Below are 16,273 nucleotides of genomic sequence, written 5' to 3' on the forward strand. Positions count from 1 at the left end.
TGGGCCCCGTCTCTGTCATCGGGGTGACAAGTGAGTGGACGGTGGAAGCCCCAGGGTGGGACCTCGTGGGAGGATCACCCTCTCTCAGGTGATGGGTGAGTGGGGTGCAGGAGGCCCCTCTACTCGAGGCTGAGCCATGGTGCCCTGTGTGCCTCTCCAGGCTCCCTGAGGACCAGTATGTCCCCCTGGGCAGGGAAGGGCCTCTGTGAGCCATGCTGGTGGCTGCCCTGGTCCCCCACAGCTGACCCTGGAGGCTCCAGGCATGTTTATGAGATGTCAGCTGAACAGGACCACCCAGCCCCAAGGACGGGCTTCTCTGAACTGACTTCAGGGCCCGGAGCCGGGGCCAAGGCTTGGGAGGAGACCCAAGGACATCACCTGGGACCCTGCCTCACCCTCTCTGTGTCTCTCCCTCTCAGCTGCAGAGGAAGACACCCCCAGCCCCACAGAACCCAGCACAGAGGCCTCGGAGGCCCCCGAGGAGCCCCTCCTGGGGGAGCTGACGGTGACAGGATCCTCCCCGGACTCGCTGAGCCTCTCCTGGACCGTCCCCCAGGGCCACTTCGACTCCTTCACCGTCCAGTACAAGGGCAGGGACGGGCCCCAGGTGGTGCGTGTCGGGGGCGAGGAGAGTGAGGTGACCGCTGGGGGCCTGGAGCCCGGGCGCAAGTACAAGATGCACCTGTACGGCCTGCACGGGGGGCGGCGTGTGGGCCCCGTGTCCACCGTGGGCGTGACCGGTGAGTGAGGCTGGGGGCTTGTTTGTTTTCCTCCCACCAGTGGCCCCCAGCCTCCCTGTGGCATTGCCCTCCCTTGCCTTCCCCACCTGCCTGGGGAAGACCTAGAAAGAACAGCTCACGGGGGACTGGGCTACAACCAGCTGCGCGACTTTGAGCAAGTCTTAAACTTTCTGTGCCTGTTTCCTCAGCTGTAAAATGGGGATAGTGACACCTACCTCACAGAACCGTTGTGAGATTAAATGAATTAACAGACCTAAGAAAGGGTCTGGCACCAAGTAAACATGCTGGCAATGTTTGCTGCTATGGTTACTACATTTGTCCTTAGCCTGGGGTCTGCTCTGTCGCCTTTGGCTGGTTCAGCTTAGATATTCAGAATGTCCATGAGACATTGCCCTCTGCACCAGTGCAGCTGGAAACTTTCTTTACTGCTCATCCAGTGAGTGGTTATAGCAAGGAAGAATGTCCCTTCCACCCTAGTACAGGGCCACTCAGCCACCACAGAGGACCAGCCTGGGCACCTACTCTCCAGAGCCCCAGCATGAGGGGCCAGATCACAGACAGGCCTCTGGGACCCTCCTGCTAATCTGCCCAGCTTGGCCCCAGCAAGGGGCATCTCTTTTCCCCTTTGTTCACTGAAACAAAGACACAGCTTTTTCAAAAGCAACTTTTAATATAAAGGGGAAGATTTTGAAAAGCAGAGAAACAGGTTTCCAGAGCATGGTTTCTGTACTTCTCAAAGGGACTTGGTTGGCTTAGTTTCCAGAAGCTTCCACTCCCAATTTCTTTTCTTTCTTTAGTCAGCCCAGAGAGTAGGGAGAGGGGAAATCCTCTCTGAGGTACTGTCCTGCAGGCCTGAAGTAGCAGGATGGAGGCTCATGCCAGGCCCAGAAAATGTGGCCGAGGTTTTTCCTGGAGCCACCCTCAGTCCATCCATCTGTCCGGGACAGCCACACTGGTCCCTGGGTAAGGATGGACAGTGTCGGGCACTGACTGAGGCGGTGCAGTAGAGGAAAACCGAATCTTGGAATCGGAGAAACTGAGTTCCATCCCTGGCGTCTCAGTTCTTAGCTGTGCGATGGCGCTCATCATCCGAGCAGGAAGGTGATAGGCAGCTGGAGCCCGCTGAGCTGACCCAGGGCCGGTCCCTGGCACACAGCGCGTGGTGAACCGTTGCTAGGAGAAGAATTAGCATGCAGCTTTAGAAACATGGCTAACTTGGGAAAGGATTATGCCAAATGCAGCATAGGGCCTGCGGTACTCATGGGTAGCTATCATTCCACCTTTCCCAGTTAAGCCAAACCACCAATGATAAGGCTTGATGGTGAGGGGCAGTTTCTCTCTCTCATGGAAAGAAGTACAGAGACGCAGGAAACGGATGCTAAAGGAACCAGCAGAGCTAGAAGGCAAATGAAATGAAACACAATGCACGCGTGGCCTGGCACCTGTACCTGGGAGAAGCTCAGTACGTGATGGTTGTTCTGGCCCGCCTTCAGCTGCCTGCATCCCCGCCCTCCCCACTCAGACTTATTGCTATCCTCCTGAGGCCTCATCTCCAGCCTGGCCACACCACACGGCTGGTGGGATCTTAGTTCCCCGGCCAGGGATTGAACCCGTGCCCCCTACAGTGGAAGCGTGGAGCCCTAACCACTGGACCACCAGGGAAGTCCCATGCCAGTCTGTTTTTTTGTTTGTTTGTTTGTTTTTGTGGTATGCGGGCCTCTCACCATTGTGGCCTCTCCCGTAGCGGAGCATAGGCTCCAGACGCGCAGGCCCAGCAGCCATGGCTCACAGGCCCAGCCGCTCCGCGGCATGTGGGATCCTCCCAGACCGGGTCACGAACCCGTGTCCCCTGCATCGGCAGGCGGACTCTCAACCACTGCGCAACCAGGGAAGCCCCCAGCCTGTTTTTAAAGCAGGTTTTATCAGTACAGAGCCTAGTCTTGTCCTCCCACAGGAGCCAGAGAAACAAGCTCTTGGGAACCCCACTCACCCAGCTGCCCCTCTGCCAGTTGCCTCTTCGGACCACCTTCCAGGCTGGTCACTAATGAGCAGGGCTTCCCAGACTCAGCTCATTCTGGGGCAATGGGGACCAGCAGGTCCTGAGCTTGGCCTTTTCCAGACGTGCAGACCATTCATTCATTTAACAAACATTTGTGGAGCACCCACTGGGTGCCAGTGCTGGGGACACAGCAGCGAACAAGGCAAAGCTCCTGCTGAGAGCTCACATTCTGTCAGAGGGAGACAGGCACCAAATTGCACAAATATGTCAGTGAGACCGTATGTGACAGTGACAAGAGCTGGGGAGAAAAGCAAAGCCCAGTAGGTGAGATGGTGAGTGGGCGGGAAGCAGGCAGGAAAGGGCCTCCCTGAGAAAAGGACCTGCAGGAGGGAGAGGACAAGCCACGCAGGCCTCTAGGGAAGAGCATCCGGAGCAGAGGGAAGGTGCCTGAATGTCTGTGGACCAGTGAGGAATGTTTTGGAATGGGGAGGGTGATGTGAGAGATAAACAGGTGGGGCCTTGGAGGTCATTGTAAGGACCTGGTTTTTTCTCTGAGTGAGATGGAAGCCATTGCGGGAACAGACTCTGACTAATGTGTTAACAGTGGGGAACAGAGCAAAGGCGATGAGGGTGGAGGAGGGAGGGGATTTAGGAGACTGTGCTATAGTCCAGTAAGAGCACGTGTGCTTAGAGATGGTGGCGGTGGAGCTGGGGAGGGGGAAGGGGGTCAGCTTCTGAAGGTAATGCGGACAGGATTTCCTCGCAGGCCGGCCGAGGGGTGGAAGAGAGGACTCAGGGATGACTCGGCGAATGAAGCTGTGGTTTTGCTGAGGTGGGAAAGCTGGGGGGAGCAGGTGTGGCAGCAGCCCCTGAGCTCGGTTTTGGACTTGTTGAGTTTGAGACATCAGTTAGGCACCCAAGGAAGATGCTGAGCAAACACAAGTCTGGGGGTCAGCATGGAGGTCTGGATGGGAGGTCTTTGGAGCCAGAGATGCACAGATGGAACTTCAGCCACTTTCCCAGGATCTCAGTGGTGGCTGACACCCCTCCCCGCAAGCACAGCCCCGGATTCTGGCAGGGATTTAGTGAAGGGTTGTTGGCCAGACAGATGCCGCCAATCAGTGTAGTCTTACATCAGAACCACCCGGTGGGCACCACAAAAACAACACACATAATTACTACAAGGGGAAGAGGGGCTTTTCCTAACAGCCCCCCACCATCTCTATCTCAGCTCCACAACCAGAAGAGACTCCCGCAGCCACCGAGCGCCCCCGGAAGCCACACCTCGGGGAGCTGACAGTGACAGATGTGACCCCCAGCTCCGTGGGCCTTGCATGGACAGTCCCTGAGGGCCAGTTTGACTCCTTCGTGGTCCAGTACAAGGACAGGGATGGGCAGCCCCAGGCAGTGCCTGTGGCCGCAGACCAGCGAGAGGCCACTGTCCCCGGCCTGGAGCCTGCACGCAAATACAAGATGAACTTCTACGGGCTACATGGTGGGCAGCGCATGGGCCCCCTCTCTGTGGTAGCCATGACTGGTGAGTGAGCGTGGGTAAAGGTAGCTCCCATCCCTGGTTACCCGGGGCCACCCCCTCCCCTAGCCTCTCTCTCAGGTCCTGCCTCAGTGGCCCCTGCAGGTCCTCCCCAGTCTATTACCTGAGCCCTTGGCTCCTCTCCTGAGCTGGAACCTTCCCTACCCTCCAGTCTCCACCTCCACTCTGTCTCCTCCCCCAGGCAGGATTGTCTTCCTCCCATCTGACCTGAGTCTAGCCAAACGCTGTCTCTCTGACTGTCCACAGCTGTTTCCTTCCCTCTCTTTACAACCCTGCTGTGACTTGGACCCAGCTACCACCTCCCCCTGCTGCCCTTTTTCATTGGGGTTAAAGAACACACATCCCTTGAATCTCTTCTCAGGGGCCCTCAGCCCCCTGGTCTGAGCTGTGTTCCCTTCTGGCCAAGCCAGAATCTCGCTCCCTCAGGGAAGCGGCCCTTGCTCGTGGCTCCCAGCCTCTCCCACCCCTCATGCTTCCTGGGCACAGGTTGCCACCAGTTTTGTGCTATGGTGTCTGGTGAGACCAGTGAACCCCTTTCAGAGCAATGTCTTAAAATCCATAAAGTAAAACACATAGGATTACAAAGGTAACCAATTCTATTGATTAACCAATTATCAAAAATATTTTAAAACTCGAATTTATGATTCAGTAATACAGGAACTTCATCATTAGTTCATTAAATAGCAAGACTTAGTGGCATGTTTAATAACCTACCCACATTTAGAAGCAGTGATGAGTGTAAAGAGTATTTTTTTTAATTTTTTAATTTTATTTTACCTTTTTATACAGCAGGTTCTTATTAGTTATCCAGTTTATACATATTAGTGTATACATGTCAATCCCAATCTCCCAGTTCATCCCACCACCACCACCACCACCCCCGCCACTTTCCCCCCTTGGTGTCCATACATTTGTTCTGTACCTCTGTGTCTCAACTTCTGCCCTGCAAACCGGTTCATCTGCACCATTTCTCTAGGTTCCACATATATGCGTTAATATACAATATTTGTTTTTCTTTTTCTGACTTACTTCACTCTGTATGACAGACTCTAGGTCCATCCACGTCTCCACAAATCACCCAATTTGGTTCTTTCTTACGGCTGAGTAATATTCCATTGTATATATGTACCACATCTTCTTTATCATTTGTTGATGGGCCTTTAGGCTGCTTCCATGACCTGGCTATTGTAAATAGTGCTGCAATGAACATTGGGGTGCATGTGCCTTTTTGAATTATGGTTTTCTCATATACTGGGTATATGCCCAGTAGTGGGATTTCTGGGTCATATGGTAATTCTATTTTTAGTTTTTTAAGGAACCTCCATACTGTTCTCCATAGAGGCTGTATCAATTTACATTCTTACCAACAGTGCAAGAGGGTTCCCTTTCCTCCACACCCTCTCCAGCATTTATTGTTTCTAGATTTTCTGATGATGCCCATTCTAACTGGTGTGAGGTGATACCTCATTGTAGTTTTGATTTGCATTTCTCTAATAATTAGTGGTGTTGAGCAGCTTTTCATGTGCTTCTTGGCCATCTGTATGTCTTCTTTGGAGAACTGTCTATTTAGGTCTTCTGCCCATTTTTGGACTGGGTTGTTTGTTTTTTTAATATTGAGCTGCATGAAATGTTTATATATTTTGGAGATTAATCCTTTGTCCATTGATTCGTTTGTAAATATTTTCTCCCATTCTGAGGGTTGTCTTTTCGTCTTGTTTGTAGTTTTCTTTGCTTTGCAAAAGCTTTTAAGTTTCATTAGGTCCCATTTGTTTATTTTTGTTTTTATTTCCATTACTGTAGGAGGTGGATCAAAAAAGATCTTGCTGTGATTTATGTCAAAGAGTGTTTTCCTCTAAGAGTTTGATAGTGTCCAGTCTTACATTTAGGTCTCTAATCCATTTTGAGTTTATTTTTGTGTATGGTGTTAGGGAGTGTTCTAATTTCATTATTTTACATGTAGCTGTCCAGTTTTCCCAGCACCACTTATTGAAGAGACTGTCTTTTCTCCATTTTATATCCTTGCCTCCTTTGTCATAGATTAGTTGACCATAGATGTGTGAGTTTATCTCTGGGCTTTCTATCCTGTTCCATTGATCTATATTTCTGTTTTTGTGCCAGTACCATATTGTCTTGATTACTGTAGCTTTGTAGTATCATCTGAAGTCAGGGAGTCTGATTCCTCCAGTTATGTTTTTTTCCCTCAAGACTGCTTTGGCTATTCGGGGTCTTTTGTGTTTCCATACAAATTTTAAGATTTTTTGTTCTAGTTCTGTAAAAATGCCATTGGTAATTTGATAGGGATTTCACTGAATCTGTAGATTGCTTTGGTAGTATAGTCATTTTCACAATATTGATTCTTCCAATCCAATAACATGGTATATCTCTCCATCTGTTTGTATTATCTTTAATTTCTTTCATCAGTGTCTTATAGTTTTCTGCATACAGGTCTTTTGTCTCCCTAGGTAGGTTTATTCCTAGGTGTTTTATTCTTTTTGTTACAGTGGTAAATGGGAGTGTTTCCTTAATTTCTCTTTCAGATTTTTCATCATTAGTGTATAGGAATGCAAGAGATTTCTGTGCATTAATTTTGTATCCTGCATCTTTACCAAATTCATTTATTAGCTCTAGTAGATTTCTGGTGGCATCTTTAGGATTCTCTATGTATAGTATCGTGTCATCTGCAAACAGTGACAGTTTTACTTCTTCTTTTCCAATGTGTATTCCTTTTATGTCTTTTTCTTCTCTGATTGCCATGGCTAGGACGTCAAAAACTATGTTGAATAATAGTGGTGAGAGTGGACATCCTTGTCTTGTTCCTGATCTTAGAGGAAATGCTTTCAGTTTTTCACCATTGAGAATGATGTTTGCTGTGGGTTTGTCGTATATGGCCTTTATTATGTTGAGGTAGGTTACCTCTATGTCCACTTTCTGGAGAGTTTTTATCATAAATGGGTGTTGAATTTTGTCAAAAGCTTTTTCTGCATCTATTGAGATGATCATATGGTTTTTATTCTTCAGTTTGTTAATACGGTGTATCACATTGATTGATTTGCGTGTATTGAAGAATCCTTGCATCCTTGGGATAAACCCCACTTGATCATGGTGTATGATCCTTTTAATGTGTTGTTGGATTCTGTTTGCTAGTATTTTGTTGAGGATTTTTGCATCTATATTCATCAGTGATATTGGTCTGTAATTTTCTTTTTGTAGCATCTTTGTCTGGTTTTGGTATCAGGGTGATGGTGGCCTCATAGAATGAGTTTGGGAGTGTTCCTTCCTCTGCAACTTTTGGAAGAGTTTGAGAAGGATGGGTGTTAGCTCTTCTCTAAATGTTTGATAGAATTCACATGTGAAGCCATCTGGTCCTGGACTTTTGTTTGTTGTAAGATTTTTAATCACAGTTTCAATTTCATTACTTGTGATTGGTCGGTTCATATTTTCTGTTTCTTCCTGGTTCAGTCTTGGAAGGTTATACCTTTCTAAGAATTTGTCCATTTCTTCCAGGTTGTCCATTTTATTGGCATAGAGTTGCTTATAGTAGTCTCTTAGGATGCTTTGTATTTCTGCAGTGTCTGTTGTAACTTCTCCTTTTTCATTTCTAATTTTATTGATTTGAGTCCTCTCCCTCTTTTTCTTTTTTTTTAAATATTTAATTTTATTTATTTTTGACTGGGTTGGGTTTTTGTTGCTGCGCGCAGGCTTTCTCCAGTTGCCGTGAGCAGGGACTACTCTTGTTGCAGTGCACGGTCTTCTCACTGTGGTGGATTCTCTTGTTGCGGAGCATGGGCTCTAGGCATGCGGGCTTCAGTAGTTGTGGCACGCGGGCTCTAGAGCGCAGGCTCAGTAGTTGTGGTGCATGGGCTTAGTTGCTCCATGGCATGTGGGATCTTCCTGGACCAGGGATCAAACCCGTGTCCCCTGCATTGGCAGGCAGATTCTCAACCACTGTGCCACCAGGGAAGTCCCACCAGTCTATTCTGTATGTCCCTGATTCTGTTTCTGTTTCATAGATAAGTTCATTTGTGTCATATTTTATTTTTTTTTTAACGTCTTTATTGGAGTATAATTGTTTTACAATGGTATGTTAGTTTCTGCTTTATAACAAAGTGAATCAGTTATACATATACATATGTTCCCATATCTTTTCCCTCTTGCATCTCCCTCCCTCCCACCCTCCCTATCCCACCCCTCTAGGTGGTCACAAACCACCTAGCTGATCTCCCTGTGCTATGCGGCTGCTTCCCACTAGCTATCTATTTTATGTTTGGTAGTGTATATATGTCCATGCCACTCTCTCACTTTGTCACAGTTTACCCTTCCCCCTCCCCATATCCTCAAGTCCATTCTCTAGTAGGTTCCCTCTTTTTCTTGATGAGTCTGGCTAATGGTTTATCAATTTGTTTATCTTCTCAAAGAACCATCTTTTAGTTTTATTGATCTTTGCTATTGTTTTCTTTGTTTCTATTTCATTTATTTCTGCTCTGATCTTTATGATTTCTTTCCTTCTACTAACTTTGGGCTTTGTTTGTTCTTTCTCTAGTTCCTTCAGGTGTAAGGTTAGAGTTTTTATTTGAGATTTTTCTTGTTTCTTGAGGTAGGCTTTTATTGCTATAAACTTCCCTCTTAGAACTGCTTTTGCTGCATCCCATAGGTTTTGGATAGTCATGTTTTCATTGTAATTTGTCTCTAGGTTTTTTTTGATTTCTTCTTTGATTTCTTCAGTGATCTCTTGGTTATTTAGTAACGTATTGTTTAGCCTCCATGTGTTTGTGTTTTTAAAATTTTTTTCCCTGTAATTGATTTGTAATCTCATAGTGTTGTGGTCAGAAAAAATGCTTGATATGGGGCTTCCCATATCAAGCATGAACACGGGGCACCAGGTTCGTGCCCCAGTCTGGGAAGATCCCACATGCCGCGGAGCGGCTGGGCCTGTGAGCCATGGCCGCTGAGCGTGTGCGTCCGGAGCCTGTGCTCCGCAACAGGAGAGGCCACAGCAGTGAGAGGCCCGCATGCCGCAAAAAAAAAAAAAAAAAAATGCTTGATATGATTTCAGTTTTCTTAAATTTACTGAGGCTTGATTTGTGACCCAAGGTGTGATCTATACTGGCGAAGGTTCCGTGTGCACTTGAGAAGAAAGTGTAATCTGCTGTTTTTGGATGGAATGTCCTATAAATATCAATTAAATCTATCTGGTCTGTTGTGCCATTTAAAGCTTGTGTTTCCTTATTAATTTTCTGTTTGGCTGATCTGTCCATTGGTGTAAGTGAGGTGTTAAAGTCCCCCATTATTATTGTGTTACTGTCGATTTCCTCTCTTACAGCTGTTAGCAGTTGCCTTATGTACTGAGGTGCTCCTATGTTGGGTGCATATATATTTATAATTGTTATATCTTCTCCTTGGATTGATCCCTTGATCATTATGTAGTGTCCTTCCTTGTCTCATGTAACATTCTTTATTTTAAAGTCTATTTTATCTGATATGAGTATTGCTACTCCAGCTTTCTTTTGATTTCCATTTGCATGGAATATCTTTTTCCATCCCCTCACTTTTAGTCTGTATGTGTCCCTAGGTCTGAAGTGGGTCTCTTATAGACAGCATATATATGGGTCTTGTTTTTGTATCCATTCAGCGAGCCTGTGTCTTTTGGTTGGAGCATTTAATCCATTCACATGTAAGGTAATTATCGATATGTATGTTCCTATGACCATTTTCTTAATGGTTTTGGGTTTGTTTTTGTAGGTCCTTTTCTTCTCTTGTGTTTCCCACTTAGAGAAGTTCCTTTAGCGTTTGTTGTAGAGCTGGTTTGGTGGTGCTGAATTCTCTTAGCTTTTGCTTGTCTGTAAAGCTTTTGATTTCTCCATCAAATCTGAATGAGATCCTTGCCGGGTAGAGTAATCTTTGTTGTAGGTTCTTCCCTTACATCACTTTAAATATGTCATACCACCCCCTTCTGGCTTGTAGAGTTTCTGCTGAGAAATCAGCTGTTAACCTTATGGGAGTTCCCTTGTATGTTATTTGTCGTTTTTCCCTTGCTGCTTTCAATAATTTTTCTTTGTCTTTAATTTTTGCCAATTTGATTACTATGTGTCTCGGCGTGTTTCTCCTTGGGTTTATCCTCTATGGGACCCTCTGCGCTTCCTGGACTTGGGTGGCTCTTTCCTTTCCCATGTAGGGAAGTTTTTGACTATAATCTCTTCAAATATTTTCTTGGGTCCTTTCTGTCTCTCTTCTCCTTCTGGGACTCCTATAATGCAAATGTTGTTGCATTTCATGTTGTCCCAGAGGTCTCTTAGTCTGTCTTCATTTCTTTTCATTCTTTTTTCTTTATTCTGTTCAGCAGCAGTGAATTCCACCATTCTGTCTTCCAGGTCACTTATCCTTTCTCTGCCTCAGTTATTCTGCTGTTGATTCCTTCTAGTGTAGTTTTCATTTCAGTTATTGTATTGTTCATCTCTGTTTGTTTGTTCTTTAATTCTTCTATGTCTTTGTTAAACATTTCTTGCATGTTCTCCATCTTTGCCTCCATTCTTTTCCCGAAGTCCTGGATCATCTTCACTATCATTATTCTGAATTCTTTTTCTGGAAGGTTGCCTATCTCCACTTCATTTAGTTGTTTTTCTGGGGTTTTATCTTGTTCCTTCATCTGGTACATAGCCCTCTGCCTTTTCGTCTTGTCTATCTTTCTGTGAATGTGGTTTTTGTTCCACAGGCTGCAGGATTGTAGCTCTTCTTGCTTCTGCTATCTGCCCTCTGGTGGATGAGGCTATCTAAGAGGCTTGAGCAAGTTTCCTGAAGGGAGGGACTGGTGGTGGGTAGAGCTGGGTGTTGCTCTGGTGGGCAGAGCTCAGTAAAACTTTAATCCACTTGTCTGCTGATGGGTGGGGCTGGGTTCCTTCCCTGTTGGTTGTTTGGCCTGAGGCGGCCCAGCGCTGGAGCCTACCCGGCTCTTTGGTGGGGCTAATGGTGGACTCCGGGAAGGGTTATGCCAAGGAGCACTTCCCAGAACTTCTGCTGCCAGTGTCCTTGTCCTCATGGTGAACCACAGCCACCCCCTGCCTCTGCAGCAGACCCTCCAACACTAGCAGGTAGGTCTGCTTCAGTCTCCTATGGGGTCACTGCTCCTTCCCCTGGGTCCCGATGTGCACACTACTTTGTGTGTGCCCTCCAAGAGAGGAGTCTGTTTCCCCCAGTCCTGTCGAAGTCCTATAATCAAATCCCACTAGCCTTCAAAGTCTGATTCTCTGGGAATTCCTCCTCCCATTGCCCGACCCCCAGTTTGGGAAGCCTGACGTTGGGCTCAGAACCTTCACTCCAGTGGGTGTACTTCTGTGGTATAAGTGTTCTCCAGTTTGTGAGTCACTCACCCAGCAGTTATGGGATTTGATTTTATTGTGATTGCGCCCCTCTGCCATCTCACTGTGGCTTCTCCTTTGTCTTTGGATGTGGGGTATCCTTTTTGGTGAGTTCGAGTGTCTTCCTGTCGATGATTGTTCAGCAGTTAGTTGTGACTCCGGTGCTCTTGCAAGAGGGAGTGAGCTCACGTCCTTCTACTCTGCCATCTTGAACCAATCTCTGTAAAGGGTATTTTGAAGTTTCTGCAGTAATTTTAAGGTGATGTGACAATCTCTGTGATTCCTATTGGTGACAGGGTTACAAGCACTGCTAGTACCACCGTGGTTGGTTTCCTATATTCATCATTGAAAGAAATGCTACATTTCACTTAGAGATCAGTGCAAAAGAGATGTAACTGTTTCCCATCTCAGTTCAAAGCCCTCTAAGGCCCTCGGAGCCCAGGAGCCCTGTGAGGGGGGATTTCTCCCGCCAGAGGTCTCAGCCATGTTCTTTGTCCTCCTGGATCCTAGCTCCACTCTCTCCAGCCCCGGGCACAGAGCGCCCCCTTGAGCCACGTCTGGGGGAGCTGACAGTGACGGATGTGACCCCGGACTCCGTGGGCCTCTCCTGGACAGTCCCCGAGGGTGAATTCGACTCGTTCGTGGTCCAGTACAAGGACAGGGACAGGCAGCCCCAGGCGGTGCCTGTGGCTGCAGACCAGCGTGAGGTCACCATCGTCGGCCTGGAGCCCGATAGGAAGTACAAGTTCCTGCTCTTTGGGATCCAGGACGGGAAACGCCACAGCCCAGTCTCTGTGGAGGCAAAGACAGGTGAGAGGGACCCCCACGAAGCTGAGCCTAAGGCCCCAGCCCTGCTGCCCTTCCTCACGCTGCCCTATCACCTCTCCCTTCCGCCGGGTCTCCGCTTCATCCACCTCTTCTGTTTTATTTGAAAAGCCACACTGCCTGCCCCGATCCCAGGCAGATGAGAACCAGGAAAATGGGGCCAGTTCCTGGATCAGTTTCCCCTGCTCACTTTTCCCCTCTTCTCATAATTCCTACTTCTATTGAACGGGGGAGCCTCCTTCAGACCCCTTCCTGGAAGGTGGAACAGGAGAAACAGCAGGGCTAGATACAGGGGAGGGAGCCAGGAGCCGTTCCACCTCCCTTGGCCTGTGAGTCCTCAGCCCTGTGTAGCCATCACCTCCTGAGGAGTCTTCCCTCTGACTCTCACCCAGTTTCCCGCCTACTGGCCCAGACACACTGGGTCCCATATCTGCCTCCCCAGAGGGACCCCTTTCCTCCTCTGCCCTCTTCCTGGAGCTTCAGAAACTGGGGACCAGAGGAGCCCAAGACTGGCTGCCCAGTCAGACCCAGTCAGGCCCAGCCCAGCTGTGCCCCTGTCTTGGGTTTTGATCCAGGCACTCCCCTGCCCCTGGGGGCTCCCTGTTGCCAGAAAACTCTCACAATAACAATGCCGTCAGCATCCTTGCTGTCCAAGAAGTCAGAAGGCCAGCTCCTTCTCAGGCCTCGGGATGGCTTCTTGGGCAGATACCAGATCCTTCTCCCGTCTGAGCTCCCCTTCTTCTCCCCATACCCCCCTCATACATAGGCAGCCCCCACTCCTCCACTGGGTCCTATGAGGGTCACCTCCATCGTAATATCTTACCTCCCCACCAGCTGTCTGCCCCCATCAGGGATCCTTTTCCCCCTCTGACATCCCCAGGACCCTTGGATTTCCCCAGGGAGCAGTCAGATCACAAAGAGTGGGTTCCTCGGCCAAAGGAAATAAGCAGACCAAGCCTGTGATAAGCTGCACCCTGCTAAGGAAATAGTCTCTACTAGGTGCTTAGAGCCTGGACAGCAAGAGGAATAAGATAAATAGCTAGCTAGGGAATCTCTTCTCCCAGAGATGTCTCAGGACAGAAGACCCCTCCCTGCGCTGGTTAAGTGGACAGAGGCAGGGCCAGCTGGGGATGCTGGCAGGCATGGGAGGGTGATGGAAATATTGGGGGGAAGCACTGATCATTTGGGCAGTTCTGGGTTTTTCCATTCTCCAGTGGGAGGCAGTCAAGGAGTCGTTTTGGAAAAAAAAATAAACACAAGAACCTTTCCTCTCTGTCAGTTGCTCGAGGTGACACCAGCCCAGGAGCCCCACCCCGCCTCGGGGAGCTGTGGGTGACAGACCCCACCCCAGACTCACTGCGCCTCTCCTGGACAGTCCCCGAGGGCCACTTTGACTCCTTTGTGGTCCAGTTCAAGGACAGGGACGGGCCCCGGGTGGTGCCTGCAGAGGGCCACGAGCGCTCAGTCACCATCGGCCCTCTGGACGCCAGCCGCAAGTACAGATTCCTCCTCTACGGCCTCCTGGGCAAGAGGCGCCATGGCCCCCTCACCGCCGAGGGCACCACAGGTGAGGGCAGCCCCTGCAGGGGGGCATCTCTGATCTGGAGGCCAGGGGAAGGTCCTTGTGGTCAGTTATGGTGGCTGCCATCACGGTTGTTGTTTGGCTTCAGCTGTTGTGGCTGGGATCCAGTGCCCCCTCTCCTTACACAAGCCGGAAGATCCAGCCCTGCAGGTTGCAGGCATGGCACAGCCCTGTCTTTAGATCTCTCAGTCCTTCCCTTCAGCATCACCCAGCCTTCAAGAAACAACGCAACGATTTCCTCTCTGTGTTTCCATCTCAGAGACCCGGAGAGCTGTGGACGAGGCTGGAACAAAACCACGTCTGGGGGAGGAGCTGCAGGTGGCCAGCGTGACATCAGACTCCGTGGGCCTCTCGTGGACGGTCCCTGAGGGCCAGTTTGACTCCTTTGTGGTCCAGTATAAGGACAGAGATGGGCAACCCCAGGTGGTGCCCGTGGAGGGCAGCCTCAGGGAGGTCAGTGTCTCAGGCCTGGACCCTGCCCGCAGGTACAAGCTGCTGCTCTACGGGCTATACGAGGGCAAGCGTGTGGGTCCCATCTCCACCATCGCCATGACCGGTGAGTGCAGCTGGGGGGAACACACTGTGCCTCCTGTCCGCCTGGCTCTCCTGGTCTGATGGAGCCACACGAATTCAGAGCTTCCTACACTCCTTCTTTTGGGGGAAGGGATCAGCTTCATAGAGGCATAATTTACATACAATAAAATTCACCCATTTTAAGCTCATAATTCAATGAAACCATTACCACAACAAACATATAAAACATTGACTCCAGAAGTTTCCCTATGCTCATTTGCAGTCAGTTTCCCCACCCCCAGCTTCTGACAATCACTAATTGCTTTCTATCATTATAGTTTTTCCTTTTTAAGCTTTTCCTTTAACAGAATCATACAGTACACAGTTTTTTGTGTTTTTCTTGCACTTAACATAATGCTTTTGAAATTCATCAATGTGTATCAGTAGTTGGTCCTTTTTATTACTGACCTCTTGTCTTCACCTCCTCCCCTCCTTCCATCCTCTTGGAGAGTCTTGGTGCGGTGACAAACCAGTCACCCATCTCTACCTGTCTCTCTGAACCAGCCCCCAGGGAAGAAGTCGAAGCTGAGACTGAGGCCCCCAGCCCTCCAGCATCTGAGCCCCGTCTGGGGGAGGTGACTGTGGAGGAGGGCACCCCACACACCCTGCATCTCTCCTGGACCGTGATTGAGGGAGAATTTGACTCCTTTGAGGTCCAGTACACAGACGAGGAGGGGAAACTCCAAGTAGTCCATTTAGGGGGCAACCAGAATGACATCACCCTCTCTGGCCTGGAATCCGACCACAGATACCTGGTGAGCCTGTACGGTCTCCACGATGGGCAGCGTGTGGGTCCTGTGCACGTCGAGGCCCTGACAGGTGAGCAAAAGAACTCTGCCCACTCGGCTTCCTTCCAGGTGGCTGTGAGGGCCCGGAGGAGGGCAGAGTCCCCGTGGACACCGTGCCCCTCTCTCAGGTCCTTCTCCCTCCATGTCTGTGTTCAGCCCCAAATGAGGAAGAGAATGAACCTTCAGAATCTCCCTCTACCACCCCTGAGACTCACGTCACGCCTCGCCTGGGGGAGCTGGCAGTGACAGACGCCACCCCCGAATCCCTGAGCCTCTCCTGGACCATCCCCGAGGGCCAGTTTGACCACTTCCTGATCCAGTACAAGAACGGGGATGGACAGCCCAAGGCAGTGAGGGTGCCAGGACACCAGGACGGGGTCACCATCTCGGGCCTGGAGCCAGACCACAAGTACAAGATGAACCTGTACGGCTTCCATGACAGCCAGCGCGTGGGCCCCGTCTCTGTCATCGGGGTGACAAGTGAGTGGACGGTGGAAGCCCCAGGGTGGGACCTCGTGGGAGGATCACCCTCTCTCAGGTGATGGGTGAGTGGGGTGCAGGAGGCCCCTCTACTCGAGGCTGAGCCATGGTGCCCTGTGTGCCTCTCCAGGCTCCCTGAGGACCAGTATGTCCCCCTGGGCAGGGAAGGGCCTCTGTGAGCCATGCTGGTGGCTGCCCTGGTCCCCCACAGCTGACCCTGGAGGCTCCAGGCATGTTTATGAGATGTCAGCTGAACAGGACCACCCAGCCCCAAGGACGGGCTTCTCTGAACTGACTTCAGGGCCCGGAGCCGGGGCCAAGGCTTGGGAGGAGACCCAAGGACATCACCTGGGACCCTGCCTCACCCTCTCTGTGTCTCTCC

General features: G+C 49.7%; 1 protein-coding gene across 4 annotated transcripts in view; it reads right to left on the reverse strand.

Annotated features, from left to right (window-relative positions):
* The window catches only part of TNXB (tenascin XB), a 51,351-nt gene that overhangs the window by 8,526 nt on the left and 26,552 nt on the right, over positions 1-16,273 (reverse strand). The gene's annotated exons all lie outside the window — the stretch shown is intronic.

The sequence above is a fragment of the Monodon monoceros genome, unplaced genomic scaffold (genome assembly GCF_005190385.1).
Source record: "Monodon monoceros isolate NGI ecotype Baffin Bay Population unplaced genomic scaffold, NGI_Narwhal_1 Super_Scaffold_3, whole genome shotgun sequence".
In the NCBI taxonomy this organism is placed as follows: domain Eukaryota; kingdom Metazoa; phylum Chordata; class Mammalia; order Artiodactyla; family Monodontidae; genus Monodon; species Monodon monoceros.